This window comes from Grammomys surdaster, unplaced genomic scaffold, assembly GCF_004785775.1.
Source record: "Grammomys surdaster isolate TR1022 unplaced genomic scaffold, NIH_TR_1.0 126029, whole genome shotgun sequence".
Taxonomy (NCBI): Eukaryota; Metazoa; Chordata; class Mammalia; order Rodentia; family Muridae; genus Grammomys; species Grammomys surdaster.
Genome location: NW_021620842.1, coordinates 3648987 through 3665347, shown reverse-complemented (window position 1 = coordinate 3665347; position 16361 = coordinate 3648987). Strand labels below are relative to the sequence as shown.

At 40.0% G+C, this 16361-nt stretch overlaps 1 long non-coding RNA gene across 1 annotated transcript in view; it reads right to left on the bottom strand.

Annotated features, from left to right (window-relative positions):
* Window positions 1-9431: 9431 nt before the first annotated feature.
* The window catches only part of LOC114610137, a 33136-nt gene continuing 26206 nt past the window's right edge, over window positions 9432-16361 (bottom strand). Inside the window, exon 3 of the long non-coding RNA XR_003709648.1 lies at window positions 9432-9642. This is a non-coding gene — a long non-coding RNA (uncharacterized LOC114610137). The remainder of the gene's footprint in view (window positions 9643-16361) is intronic.

Genomic DNA, 16361 nt, shown 5'->3' with positions numbered 1-16361 from the left:
CGAGGGCCACTGTGTATGTCTATGGTACACATGAGCTATCCTGTGCTTCATTTGTTTAACACTGCTGTATTAGCTTCAGGCTGACTTTGTCCTATTGTACAATGGCTTTTCTGAGTCTGTCACATTTTCTTCTTGCAATTTGTCTTTAAGATGCTGTACTTCTTTAAAAACTTTCTTGACATAAGCCATCAGCTTCTGCAAGACCTCCTGAGCCCAACTTTCTTCTTTTCTTTATCTTCTGATCTCCTGGTCCTTCTTCTCAGGAATCAGTCACTAAAGAATGACCTGTTGTCCAGGTCACCCTGCACTCACACTGTCAGCTACACTGTTATCTATAATTTGAAAACTTTTCAAAGAAGATGGCCAACACATCAAGTGTTCTGGAATCAATTCATGTCCATTGGGAACAATAAGACTTTGTGTATAAAAATGAATGACATCTGGAAATCAGTAACTGACTAACTCTCTCCTGGCTCAAAGCCTCTCAGTCATCTTTTTCCATCATGTGTCATGGGAATAATTTAGGTTTGTTGTTCCTCCTATTAAAAAGTAAACAGTTCACAAGAGGAATTGTAGCACCAGAATTTCCTCAAGATAACCATACAGGCACACAACAAACACTGAGATTCCAATAACACCCCAAATGATGTATTCTTAAGCACAGATTTGCTTTTTTCCATGTGATAGAAAAGCATGGCCCTTGAAACAGAGAATGTATTTCTTTCTTTCTTTTTTTTTTTTTTTTTTTAAAGATTTATTTATTTATTTTATTATGAGTACACTGTAGCTGTCTTCGGACACACCAGAAGAGGGCATCCAATCTCACTGTGGATGGTTGTGAGCCACCATGTGGTTGCTGGGATTTGAACTCTGGACCTCTGGAAGAGCAGTCAGTGCTCTTAACCGCTGAGCCATCTCTCCAGCCCCGAGAATGTATTTCTTGTTTGATTCTCAGATAAAAGTCCTAAACAGAGGATGCTTCTGAGTAATCCATGCTCAATTCTATAAGTAATTACTCAGAGTAAAGAGCTGCTTTGCAAAAGTACTTGTGGGTCTGCATAAGGGAAACCTGGGTCATGGTTGAGCAGTTGCCTAAACGCAGAGTCATGAGACTCTGCGTGAGAACCGGCAGGAGTTCGGTGAGCCTCAAGAACCCAGGGTCCTGAAAAGCAGTCCAGTCTCCATAGAATTACATTGTTTAGTAACATAGGCCAGACTATAGGCTTCAGGCCCTAGGGATTTACATACTAATGAAGGCCAGAGGGCGGAGCAAATTAAGCATGCCTCCCCAGATCCTCCCCCGATCCTCCCCAGATCTTCCCCCTTTCTCCCTCCCTATATAACTGGGGACTGCCCTGAGTTTTATGGGGGTATGCCTAGATCCATTCACCATCCGCCATGACAATAAACCTTTCTGGAACCAAGGACTTCCTTGTGTCATTGGGGCCTGCCACCACCAAAGCCTTCAGGCCACTGGAACCATAGAGGTTTCTCCCACATGTGGGACCTGCAGCATCATGGAAGCCTCCCCGGGCCACCACCACTTCGGCCCTAATTTTTCCCTACAAGTACTGTCCTATTCGTTCAAAAAATAAAAGTTCCAGATTCTCTGCCTATGTTTTGTTTTCATGCATTTAAGTATAGCATTTATTTCTCCCAAATATTTGAATGTATGATGTATTTATTCAACTAATCAGAATTTTTGCCTCTCACTCTCCTTCATCTCCAATGTCTATAATAAATAGGAGTAAAAACACTAGAACCCAAATGGACAGTGATACTTTTGTCCAGATTTTTTTTAAACTTTGATTTAGTAAGGTGAGGTTCATACAGATTCTAAGTAGTTTATTGACAGGCTACTTTCCAGTCCTAGGTCTTACTACCAAAATGTGAGGACTTTGTTCCTCACTCTCAACAATACCACAAGTAAAAATCAGGAAAGAATCACTTCTCCCTAGTTACCTCACTTGCTGAACACCTATCATAGAGAAGATGTGCAGGCAGATCCTTACACCAATCTTCCTCTCTTCCACATGAACTGCACTAAACTATACCCATGAATACTAAGACCACCCAAATATCACTGCTCTTATTTTTCTTGGACTAACTCCCATGGTTTTGAGCTATGGAAAGACTCTATAGGGTTTGTAATATTTTGGAATCACAGAGGACAGGAAAGTGAAAAGAAAAGAAACAGAGAAGCTGATTAGGGAGGCAGGAGGATAAGGAACTGGGAACAAGTTGGCCAGAGGAAGAGGAAGATAAGCCATGAAGATAGTTCCTGTGGTGATGAGTTCAAAAGAAACAAAAAGCTGCTTTATTTTCTAAGCTCCTCACCACACCTTATTTAGCTGAGACATAATAAGGATCCCTAGTGAATGGGCTCCGTATCCAACTGTTGTTGCTCACTACAGGCTATCTTCTTTTGAGGAACCATAAGCCAGGCAAGACCAGTCTATCTGTACCCCAGGAGAAAGTACAGAAGGAAGCACAGAGTAATTCTCAGAAATTCAGGAGTCTGTCTCCTCTCTCTTGGGAGATCCCTGTAAATTTCTGTAAGACCCTCCCCCCATTATAGAAGAAAATAACATGAGGAGACAGGTATTATTGAGAGAAGCTTGTAGTATCTATCTCCCATTCAAGATGAAGCATTCTCATGTTCTTCCTCTTCTTTCCAAACAAAAAACAACAATCATATGAAAAATTAAGAATCTAATTTCCAGATAAGAGGACAGCTATAAGGATTGAGACTACAAAACCTTGCATTGCACAGAGCTTACAGCAAATATCCTTTCTTCAGTATTGCTAAAGAGGCTCTAAATACGATTACTACATCAGTCTTTTAAAAAACACTTTTATCACTTACAGGATATAGTCTAGTGTGTGTTGATCTTATTCATCCCTTTACCCAACTAGTTCTGAATCTGCTCTCCTCTTTCCTACCTACTGAACTTTGTCTTCCTTCTTTTATTTCTCTCTGCTTATCATCCCCAATTTGTGCTTTTCATATATTCTTGGATGTTTGATCTTTTTGGTTTTACCCTGGAAGGTGGTGAACTTACTAAGGGCTACACTTATAAAACAAACAAACAAAACCACACAAAATTTTCCTCTCCCAAAAAGAATTAATCATCCTACATCTTCAACTACAAAGTGTCAGATTTCATGCCCATATCACCTCTCCATGTTAGTACTTGGGTTGTCTTGAATTTGCCCATGTTTTGTGCATGTTCCCATTTACACTGTGAGTTCATATATAAAGCTGCTATGTTGGGTACAGAAGACTATCTTTACATTCATCTACCACCTCTGGCTTTATCCTCTTGTCATCACCTCTTTTGCAATGATCTCTGGAATGAGCTTTGGAACAAGAATTTGTGATACAAATATCCCATTTAGAGATGAGCACTCCATTGTCTCTTATTCTCTGAACATTAACCAGTTCTATATCACTGTATTTATTACTATCTATGATCGATTGCAAATAGAAGGTTCTGAGATGAAAAATGACAGATGCATTGATCTATGGATATAATAATAGATCATTAGCATCATTAGGAGTCAACTTAATGTTGTGGCCAGTTAGCAACTTAATAGTAGTAGGATCTCCCCTAGGGCCTATGTCATGACTAGGCACAGGTTCTTGGCCCAACTATGGTGCCAGGTATATGTTTCATTTTGTGGAACAGGTCTTAAATACAATAAAAAAGTGTTTGGTTACTCATACGATATCGAAGCCACTATTTCATCAGTGGATCTATCTTGGCAGTTAATCATTATTACTGAAACATCTAGCTGGCTTAGAATATAACAGAAGGGATCCTGTCTGTCTCAAAGAGAAAGAAAGAAAGAAAGAAAGAAAGAAAGAAAGAAAGAAAGAAAGAAAGAAAGAAAGAAAGAGAAAGAGAGAGAGAGAGAGAAAGAAAGAGAGAGAGAGAAAGGGAGAAAGAAGGAGAGAGAGAAAGGGAGAAAGAAGGAGAGAGAGGAAGAGAGAGAGAAACAAGAAAAAATGAGATGCTAGCTACTTAGTTATTGTAAACTTGTTTGTAGAATTTTATATATTGAGTTAGGTACTTGAGTCAGTCTAAAGGACAACCTTCCTGGTGACTCCAGTCAAAAAAAGTAAATATGACTCAATTTATAAAATGCAATGATATCTAAATAAATGTTGGAACAAGATAATAAATTAATGGCTTCTAACCCGCAATATAATGACAATGTTGTAAGGAGTGGGACAAGCTAACATCCAAGTACAAGCCCTGAGGAACAAGTCTCTTGTCAATGCAAACAAGAAGAGCCACCCCAAAGAAACTCAGATGATAAGTAAGATGATAGTGTATTGGCCTTAAATCTAAAACATCCTGGGTAGACGTGGCAGATACTCGAAAAAGTCAGGGAATAAAAGATATTCCTCTTATGCTACTCAGTTCAGAGACAAACCACACGCACACACACACTTAGAATTAACACAACACACTATTTTTTGCCCCACACCCTTGTCTAGCACAAGATATTTGAGTCATCCTCTCCTGAGCACCATCCATTACTGTTCTGAACAGGCTTGGGTTGTTTTCAAAAGATAGCTGGGCCTGGGGACCACGTATCACTTCATTGCATTAATTGTGTTATGAGTCAGAACTGTAATGAAGACAAGTTTTGGTTGTTGCTAACTGTCGAGGGAAATGCAATTGCAGAGGCCCAAAAGCCACAGAGGGAGGGCAAACAGGACATATTTGCTTTGTTTATTAGGCCCATGTGGTCATCAGATAAATGGTCAGTGTCATGGGACTCTTGTGTAGACAGACCTTCAGTTTTTTGTGCTGCTCTCAGAGGCCCTTAGATGTCACTAGCTTTAACCCAGAGTGCCTCATTAGTAACAGGAAGAAGCAGAATGAAGCAAAAGTGGACTCAAAAATAATCATAGAAACACACTGAAAAGAAAACCAAACAGGAAATTGTCTTCTGTGCAAACAAGGCCAGATCCTTATGTTATGGTAGCAGAGATTCAGGGTACACTGGAGCATTTATATCAAAGTGTTAAACTTCAGAGGATGATAATCTTGTGTGCCTTGACTTACCAATCCCACAAAAGCCTAGTATATACTTAGTATTGAATCTGGTCAGTTAGACTACGTACAAAGCATAAACTTCCCAATCCATCACCTCCATCAATTTGAAAGTCCAATCACATGTGTAGGATCCTCAGCCTCTGTAATATCTATCTGGAACCCTCTCAAACTTAACATCCTCTCCCTGCTTTTGACTTGTATTACCTGACCCAGCTGCAGTCTTCCTTGGTTTTAGAAATCCCTGGTCTATTGTATTGTTTATAGCCAGCAGGAGCCTCATCTTCAGTCCGTGTGACAGGATTCATTATGACATCATCTGAGGTAGTTACAAGTTACTTGGTGCTTAGGTCTCTTAAGGACTGCACTCCTGAGCCAGGTCATAAATCTTAGCACTTTACAAACCAAAACACAGGAAGACACCATATCGGATTAAGATTCACCCTCTAGCAGAGATTGGAGGCCTCTGAGGGAGAATAGACAAGTATCACAATACTTGGTTATCCTCACCTTGATCTAAGGCTGGGAGAAGCCAGACTAGAGGAGAAAAAAGGAGTAAACCATGCCTCATTGTCACTCCAGAGAGTTTAAGAGAACAGAGAGAAGGAAGGATTTAAGTATTTGCCTCCACATAACTTAGAAGTCAATGAGCAACTTGTCAGGGGTTAGACTGCTTATCCAGCTCCATAATTTATGTGGCAAGATGGCTGACCACCCTCTGTCCTCATTTCCTCTTTAGTAAGATATGAGAAGGGTGAAAGCCTGTACCTGAGTCATCGAGAAACCACTACACTCAGAGCAGCTGAAACTGAATTCTGAGTCATCAGGGACCCACTGCACTCAGAGCAGCTGGAGCCACTGCACTCAGAGCAGCTGACACAGAGTTGGTCTGCTCCTGTCCTGTGGAGAAACTGAATCCTGAGTCATCTAGGAGCCACTGCACTCAGAGCAGCTGAAACTGAATCCTGAGTCATCGAGAACCCACTGCACTCAGAGCAGCCGAGGAGCCACTGCACTCAGAACAGAAGGATTACCAGATCCAAGAGGTGGCCTGAGTCCCAGGAGTTCTTCCACCCGGGAGATTAGGGGCATAAAACCACAGAGACCTCTGGACTCCGAGGAGCTCTGCAATAAGCAATGGGCAGGTACCACTAGAGTTACCCAGATGGCGAAAGGCAAGCGCAAGAACATAAGCAACAGAACCCAAAGTTTCTTGGCATCATCAGTGCCCAGTTCTCCCAATATAGCAAGCCCTGAACACCCCTTCACACCTGAAAAGCAGGATTCAGAATTAAAATCACTTCTCATGATGATGATAGAGGATTATAAGAAGGAATTAAGTAACTCCCTTAAAGAAATACAGGAGAGTACAAGTAAACAGATAGAAGCCCTTAAAGAGGAATCACAGAAATCCCTTAAAGAAATGCAAGAAAACACAAAGAAGGAATTAAACAAAAACATTCAGGATCTGAAACTGGAAATAGAAACAATAAAGAAAGTTCAAAGGGAGACAACCATGGAGATAGAAAACCTAAGAAAGAGATCAGGAGTCACAGACGCAAGCATCACCAACCGAATACAAGAGATAGAAGAGAGAATCTCAAATGCAGAAGATACGGTGGAAAATATTGACACAGTTGTCAAAGAAAATGAAAAAAGCAAAAAACTCCTAACTCAAAACATCCAGGAAATTCAGGACACAATGAGAAGACCAAACCTAAGGATAATAGGTATAGATGAGAATGAAGATTCCCAACTTAAAGGGCCAGTAAATATCTTCAACAAAATCATTGAGGAAAATTTCCCTAACCTAAAGAACAAGATGCCCATAAACATACAAGAAGCCTACAGAACACCAAATAGACTAGACCAGAAAAGAAATACCTCCCGTCACATAATAATCAAAACATCAGATGCACAAAACAAAGAAAAAATACTAAAAGCAGTAAGGGAAAAAGGTCAAGTAACTCAAACAAATCAGTAGCCTTCCTCTACATGAAAGATAAACAGACTGAAAAAGAAATTAGGGAAATGACACCCTTCACAATAGTTGCAAATAATATAAAATACCTTGGTGTGAATCTAACCAAGCAAGTGAAAGACCTGTATGACAAGAACTTCAAGTCTCTGAAGAAAGAAATTGAAGAAGATCTCAGAAGATGGAAAGATCTCCCATGCTCATGGATTGGCAGGATTAATATAATAAAAATGGCCATCTTGCCAAAAGCAATCTACAGATTCAATGCAATTCCCATTAAAATCCCAACTCAATTCTTCACAGAGTTAGAAAAGGAAATTCTCAAATTCATATGGAATAACAAAAAACCTAGGATAGCGAAAACTATTCTCAACAATAAAAGAACTTCGGGAGGAATCACCATCCCTGACCTCAAGCTGTACTACAGAGCAATAGTGATAAAAACTACCTGGTATTGGTACACAGACAGGCAGGAAGATCAATGGAATAGAATTGAAGACCCAGAAATGAACCCACACTCCTATGGTCACTTGATCTTTGACAAAGGAGCTAAAACTGTCCAGTGGAAAAAGGACAGCATTTTCAACAAATGGTGCTGGTTCAACTGGAGGACAACATGTAGAAGAATGAAAATTGATCCATTCTTATCCCCTTGTACAAAGCTCAAATCTAAGTGGATAAAGGACCTCCACATAAAACCAGATACACTGAAACTAATAGAAGAGAAGGTGGGGAAAAGCCTCGAATACTTGGGCACAGGGGAAAAGTTCCTGAACAGAACTCCAATGGCATATGCTCTAAGATCGAGAATTGACAAATGGGACTTCATAAAATTGCAAAGTTTCTGTAAGGCAAAGGACACTGTCAATAGGACAAAACGACAACCAACAAATTGGGAAAAGATCTTTACCAATCCTTCATCTGATAGAGGGCTAATATCCAATATATACAAAGAACTCAAGAAATTAGACTCCAGACAACCAAATTACCCTATTAAAAAATGGGGTATAGAGCTTAACAAAGAATTTTCAACAGAAGAAACTCGAATGGCCGAGAAGCACCTAAAGAAATGCTCGGCATCCTTAGTCATCAGGGAAATGCAAATCAAAACAACCCTGAGATTCCATCTCACACCAGTCAGAATGGCTAAGATTAAAAACTCAGGTGATAGTAGATGCTGGCGAGGGTGTGGAGAAAGAGGAACACTCCTCCATTGTTGGTGGGACTGCAAGATGGTGCAACCACTTTGGAAATCAGTGTGGCGGTTCCTCAGAAAATTGGACATAGCATTACCCGAGGATCCAGCTATACCACTCCTAGGCATATACCCAGAAGGTGCTCGAACATATAATAAGGACATATGCTCAACTATGTTCATAGCAGCCTTATTTATAATAGCCAGGAGCTGGAAAGAACCCAGATGTCCTTCAACTGAGGAATGGATTAAAAAAATGTGGTATATTTACACAATGGAGTATTACTCAGCTATTAAAAACAATGAATTTGAGAGGTTCCTAGGTAAATGGATGGAACTAGAAATTATCATCCTGAGTGAGGTAAGCCAATCACAAAAGAACACACATGGTATTCACTCACTGATTATTGGATATTAGCCCAGAACCTTAAAATGCCCAAGATGCAACTCACAGGCCACATGAAGTCCATAAAGAATGAAGACCAAGTGGGGGTGATTCGGTCCTTCTTAGAAGGAGCAACAAAATACTCAAGGGAGCAAATATGGAGACAAAGCGAGGGACAAAAACTGAAGGAGGGGCCGTCTGAAGACCTTTCCACCTGAGTATCCATCCCATGTGCAGTCACCAAAGGTAGATGCTGATGTGGAAGTCAGGAAGTGCATGCTGATAAGAGCCTGATATGGATGTCTCCTCAGAGGTCTTCAAGAGTCTGACATATTCAGAGGCAGATGCTCACAACTAGACATTGAAGTGATCATGGGGTTCTCAATGGAGGAGTTAGAGTGAAGACTGAAGGAGCTGAAAGGATTCGTGGCCCCATGAGGAGAGCAACAATACCAACCAACCACAGCTCCCAGGGTCTAAACCACCAGCCTGGGAGCACTTATGGAGGGATCCAGGGCCTTAGCTGAATATATAAGAGTGGAGGGCCCTGCTGGGCACAGGTGGAAGATGAGATCCTTGACCTCATGAAGGCTGGACGCCCCAGGGGGTGGGAGTTTTGAGGGTGGGGAGGTGGGAGTGGGGGGGTAGATAGAGGTTACATCCACAAAGAAGAAGGAGGAGGTGTGAGGGGATTGGGGGTTCCTGGGTGGGTGGGGGATGGGGTAAGGGGACAACATATGAAATGTAACTAAAACATCCAATAAAAAAAAAAAAAGGAAGAAACACAGTGACAAGAACGAAACCTGGTTCATACACCCAGTGTGTATTGGCTGTTACTATTAACAAAGCTTCATGCACCAATCACATTGACATTTTCTTCAAAGAGGCCAGAAGTTATCCTCTGTTTCTTATTGCAGGCAGCACAGGAATCCTGAAAGCTTCTGTAGTGGTGGTACCTAAGTTGCCCATTTTCTCTTTGTCACTCAGGTCACCAGATTAAGACTTGCATCTTGGAAATCTGCAAAGATGACAGTACTTAGTTGAGTTGCTGGGCAGCATGATGCTATATCACCACCCTTTGGGTCTGGTGGATACCAAGGACTGGGACATTGGCAGGCTCTTAATTAGTCTGTATCTGGTAAATACCAACTAACAATAGGACCTTGCCCACCTTTACCAATCAAAAGACTTCAAGATCAAATACACTGCTAGCAAAATAAAGTTAAAAGCCAAGTTATTCTGGTTAGCCTCAGTCCTATTTGAGTGGTGCAATCTAACCAAGTATCATGACTATTTATACAGTTACTTAACTGTTACCTTTTCAAGACAAGGTTTCTGCTCTGGGAACTCCAACATTGAACCCCACGGAATCACGAAACCTGCTCATTCAAGCAATCGTTTCATGGAAAACAGAGGACAAAGTCCAAGACCCACCCATTTTCGTAGGACCGGTTGTCATCAGGTGTCTTGGTGAAACATTAGTAGTGCTAGTGTGTGACCTGCTCTGAACTGCATTTCTAAGCTTGCTTAATCTGAAAGGTATCTCAATTTTCCACATTGAGATTAACACTGCCCTAGCACATTCAGTGTGGGAGTGTAACATTCACAAAGGGAAATAACTTGAAAGTAAAAGAGACCAAAAGGCATAATTACCCCAGGCAACTGTTTTGTTCATTCAGTGACTGTAGTGGTTTTAAAGCCTTATAATTTGTCACAGCTCAGAGCAGTTTAAATCTCAGCTGTGCTCCTCTGAGAAATCGAGATGCTTCCCTTTCTTTAGTCCTTCTGACAACCTATTCTTTTAATATCATCTTTGTTGTAAGATGGCATAGACCTTGCTCTCCCTTCATCAAGCACAGAAAAACTGCCGACAGCAGCAGACATCTACCTTTGCACTAGGCTCCAATGAGTGGAGCAATCCCACATGGGCATCATGTCTCTCAGGTTCAAGTATCAGTTTGCTTGTTTTGTGGCTGTTAATCACCTCTTAAGCAAACAATTGCTTTATCTATGTACTGTGCCTCATTTCACTTTCAAATTCTGTGTGTGTTTTGCTCCTAACAGCTTATTAGGATCTATAATTAACAATTTTATTGAAAGCAGAGCTGAGCATTAAGAGAACCACACACTATCTCAGAAGGAACTTGAAACAGAAGGCCTTCGCTTTCATTAAATATTTAACAAACAGCTTCTCCTCTTTTCTCTGTTGTGCTCTGTCATCTTCAGAAATCCCCAAGCATAGAAACAGAACACTGAAATATTTCATATTTTGGCAAAATTACAATTTGTTACCTTCACATCTGAATAAGCTTAGAACCATAGACTAGACACAGTTTAGAATCCACAAGAAAGCACAGGAACAGCCAGGACTACTCCCAGAGAAAGGAAGCTCTCTGGAAGCAACTCAGAAAAGCTCTCAGGTAATCAACAAACTACAAGGAAGTCTGGGACTAGAGTGACAAACTCTTCAGTCATCCTTGCAGAAGCCCAGGGGAAAGAGAACAACAGGGGACAATTAAATGGTTGAAAGTGGAATTTCCTGGAATACTCTAAAACTTAGATTATTTTCCAAGCCCATGGTACATCTCCAGTCTAAACAACTTTCATTCTTTTTACCCATCTCTCAGTTAATACAAACTCACTGAACATGCAGCAATCCTGATTAAATATCTCACCCTTGGAAACAGGTCTGAAGGTAATGTGATAAAGTTTTCTAGTATATAGACTTCTTAGATAGGTTCTGGCACAGATAATCCATGTTTCCCTTCAACCACTGGAGAATATTCTCTGTAAGATGTATAAAAGTTATAAAGGACACAAGACACAGTTCTTGAGGCCTTTGCTAACGGCCTGGGGTAGTTCTGGTTTGCTACCCACATAGCCAACAAAGTCTGGTCTGAGAGACAGAAGAGCAGCCTTTAGTTTGAGACAGTTCTACAAGCTTGGGTTCCATCTCCTTTTCCGTTCATGTGCAAGGTTGAAGTCCTGCTATGCTGCTCTTTTAAAGCTAATTCTAAAATGAGCCAGATGCATTTCTTGTACCCTCAGCATATACTTCAGTTGAAGCTGTCCTGTCTTTTGTCTCTTACTTTATATTAGTATGAATAGTAACTAACTGTATCTCGCTGTTTGTTCTTCGAGAACATATCCCAATTCAGGATGCCATAGGAGGTTGGAATATACCACCACCAAAACAGCATTTTAGCAGAAAGATTATTTTTAACTGAAACAGCTGAGCAATAGCAAATAATGCCATCAAAGCTTTCTATACATGCTAGTATAGAGATTTTCATTTTTAAGATAATACCCCTGGCTATCTGAGAAAAGTCTTAGAGGCCCTGAATCACTGTAGTCTCTAATCAGACCAAAGAAGGCACAAGAAACCTCACTAAAGTAAGTCTTCTTTCCTATTTATTTCATTGTAGTTTGCTAGCCATAAAAGGCAAAATACCTCACCTTTGTCCTGAAGCTTCTCTGTATACTCACTGATCATTTCTAGAATGCTAGATAATACCCATGTTATAATCAGATCTTTCAGATCATTGAGCACCTTACACTGCTGGGCATTCTCTTTGTTATAATATTCATGTTTCTCTTGTTTATCTTTTGTCTCTTTAAAGAGCCCCATCTACAGAATTTAGGAAAATAGAAGAAATGTTTTCTTTTGACCCTTTCTTTTGAGTTTTTATATTGAATTTTAAAATTTGTATTTTGGGCTCTGGATGAGGACATCAATCTTTTTCTCCTATCCTTTACCCAGGTTTCATGCTCTGAATCTGTCTCAGATTTCTTATATAATGGCCAAGAATTTATAGTTTGAAAAACTCCTGATATGAAGCTGATCATCATCTATTTCTAGAATCTGATCTATTCCACAGGCTAATGTAGGTCAAATTAGGGGAAAATGAAGGAGTCATCCTATTAGAGATGAGGTAGAAGAAGATAATTTATAAAGTAGGCAAGATTCAATTGTGTACAATCCATGAATGACACAACCAGGCTGCGAAAGGTATCCTAATCCAGTGGTCAGATGTCAGACAGACAGACAGACAGACACACACACACACACACACACATGCACACACACACACACACATATATATATATATAATATTTAAATGTTATATATAGTTATCATATGGTAAGTATCGATACTTTTACAAAAATAAAATTATTAAATATATTTTCAAAAATAATTTGGCAATAATTTTGACAGAATAGCTGCCCAAACACATGCTGTACATGTTCACTGTCCAGAGAGTGCTTTTGTCTCTAATCTGTCTCCATTGTTCAAGTTGTTCCTGGTTACATCAAATGACAGAACTGCCTTTGATAATTCAGAGTCACACTTTCCAAAGCTTGTTCCACATATAATAAATGAAAATGTATCTGCTAAATTAGTCAGTGTGAGCTTTAACTGAAAACCACAAATTCTGAGTTGAAGGGTAAATCAGGGGGAAAGAGGGAGTTGATGATGAAAGCTCGTAAGAAGACTGATATGTATAAAATGGAGAGAAGAAATTCAACACTGAAATGTTTCTTGTGACAAGAAACATTTCCTGAAACAGCAGTAGGGTGGGCTAGGTCTAGGACTCAGACTCTCAGTGGCTGTCTTGCTTCACAGATGTTCCTTGCAGGGAAAAAGAAGAAAAAAGAAAAAAAAAGAAGAAAAAAAACATTCTTCAAAGCAAGAAATGTTGTGACTTAAATTGCATTCATGAGATTCTCTGATTTAAAAAAAAAATCAATGTGTCAGATCAATTTTTCTTAAACAAGTTCATCATACACTAGAGCAATGAATGAGCCAATCAATAGGGAATGTTTTTCAGCCACTTCCTAGCCTTCCCACTTCAGTAATTGCTAGAATTTTATATTGACAGGCCATAGGATACTTTGAAGACCGAATTGATCCATTAGCCTGTGGTGCTACAAGCCTGGGCTGCAATAATGCTGTATCCCTAAAGGGACCTGGGGTGAAATCAAATAGGAGGTAAGCCATTACATTATGCCATTGACCCTGCAAGAGCCTCTATTAGAAACCTGGGAGAGAGAGAAAAGAGAAAAAAACAAAACAAGAGAACCAAGAGAGTATGGCAGAGGATAGAACACAGCAGGAAGAAACAGTCAGCAGTGGCTTGGGAGGGAGGAAATGTTACAACATCCCCAGCCTGGTTGTAGATGGTCTCCACTAAACACAACTTTCAGTGTGGTTCTAGTAACACCCGAAGCAGGCCAGCTACAGTAAGGATAACAAGCTTAAGGGGTTTCTGAAGAAGAGCTTAGTGTTGCTTGTCAGTATCAACTTGGTGATGAATCTTAGCTCAAGGTTTTTATTTAACATCAATGAGAATATCAGTGTCAATCACTCACTCACTTTCTTTAAAAAATACAACTTTTCCTCTCAGTGAAATAGACTTAAATTTCTAGTGAATTTATGCCAGACATTAGTCACCACTTTGTTGTAGCAAATATTTAAAATCACCCTCTGGTTCAAGCTAACTATCTAAGCTGTGACTCTGCCTAGCTCAGTTGTCATGTTGTGTGGCCAGAGGCCACGTGCACATTGCAGCTAGAAACGGCCAGCCAGAAACACCAGCCCTGCCACCCACAAGACGTCAGCATGGGAGATGACTCTGGCAATCTTCCATGCTGTCTCCACAAGGCTGGGCATTGCCCAGACCATTCCACCATCCATGCTGGGCCCGGTAAGAGAACGAGACTCTAATTCTTATAGATGAATCAAAGGCTTTATATGTTTGGTAATTATTAATAATAAGATGCCCATACAAAGAGAGTTGTATCCCAATTAGCTAACCTAATTATAAGTTGTTCCCCATGAATGTTCTCCATACCTGCATGGTTCTCCATCCTCCTACATCTCTGCATTCTCTAGCTCCTCCTCTTCCTTTTTTCTTTTCCTCTCCCGACTCTTCCTCTCCTTACTCCTCCCACCTTAGCTCCTCCTACAAATATGTGTGCCTAGGGCAAAGAAAAAGAGAAGCCACATCTAGCCTGTCTAAGGAGATAGAAGCAAGAGTGCAGGGAAAATAGGGACAATGTCTTCCTTTTGCCAGGAGGTAGATTTATTTACCTTGTTTGTACAACCTGATCGTTGTGTTGCCATAATAGGGATTATACTACACAAAACACCTATGAGAAATCTGGGTTCATTCATTACAGAGAAATTACCATATAGAGGCAGATCATACTGCCTTCTGCAATATAAAGTTTAGCTCTGGAAATAGGAAATAAAATCCAATAGAAAGTATTCTAAAATATTCAGGTAAAAAGCAATGATTTCCTCATTTCATTGTTGCCCATAACTGCTAATTAGAGCCATCCATTAGCTGCCTTCCATACCACAGTTACACAGGCTTCTCCTGAGTGTCTATAGAAAGAAACTTTGCACAGGAGATAGAAATCTCCAAGTACACTCTAGTGTGCTTAACCTTCAGCTTGTACATGGAAATTAGGCATGCCTTCTTAACACTCAAAAGCCAAGCCCTTATTGCTCTCAAATATAGGCAAGTGTAGCTGTGTTCACTCTCTATTGGTTACAGAATGGCTGGATCTTTGCAGCCAGTGGCATATGCTGGCTGCTTACATCTGATCTCAGCAGAGGACAAATTAAAATTCTCAAAATTTGATGCATATACTCCTAATTTTATATATATATATATATATATATATATATATATATATATATATATATATAAAATTTCATAGGGAAACAAAAAAATCAAAGGATTAACCAAATAATCCTGCATAATTAAAAAATTAGAGGAATCAGCATTCCTGATTTTAAGTTATATTACAGAATTGTAGTAAGAAAGCATTGTACTGTTTTAAAAATTTAAATTTATCACTGGACTAGAATTGAGGACTCATATATAAATTCACATTTCTGATTTTTTACAAAGAGGCCAAAAATACACACTGGAGAAAAGACAGTTTGAAGGTGCTAATTAAATTGATACTTATATATAGAAGAATTCACTTAGTTTTTTCCCATTTATTTATTAATATATTTACTTTACAGCTTCCTCTCCCTCTTCTCTTAGTCTCTCTCTTTAACCTTACCTCCTTCCATCCCCTCTCCCTTTCTCCTCAGAGAAGAGGAGGATGCTAATATCAATCTACCTTGGCTATCAATTTACAGTAGGACTGGGTATATCTTCTCTTATTAGTCTAGAAAAGGCAGCTCTAGTTAGGGGAAAGAGATCCAAAGTCAGGCTACAGAGTCAGAGACAGCTCCTGCTCCTGCGTTAGAGGCTCCTACATGAAGACTAAGCTGCTTATCTGTTACATATATGTAGAGGGCCTAGATTTGTCCCATGTATGCTCTCTGGTTGGTGGCCCAGAAACTGGTCCCCAGTTAGTTGATTCTATAGGTTTTCTTGTGCTGTGCTTAACCTCTCTGTCTCCTTCAAGCCTTCCTCTCCTTTTTCCACAAGATTCCCAGGCTCTGCCTAATGACCAGCTGTGGGTCTCTGTATCTGTTTCCATCAGATGCTGAGTGAAGGCTCTCAAATATCAGTTATGCTAGGCCCAAGGAGAAATAAAATAGACATTGGTGGTGGATGGAGAGAGGGAATGGGGTGAAAGAAGGGATTGGGAGGGGAACAGGAGGGATAAAGTGTAGGAAGGACAGACAGATAGAGATCTGGGAGAGAGAGCTAAAATCAGTGGGGTTGTGGGTGGCATTTTTAGGATGAACTAAAAACCTAGGACATTGCA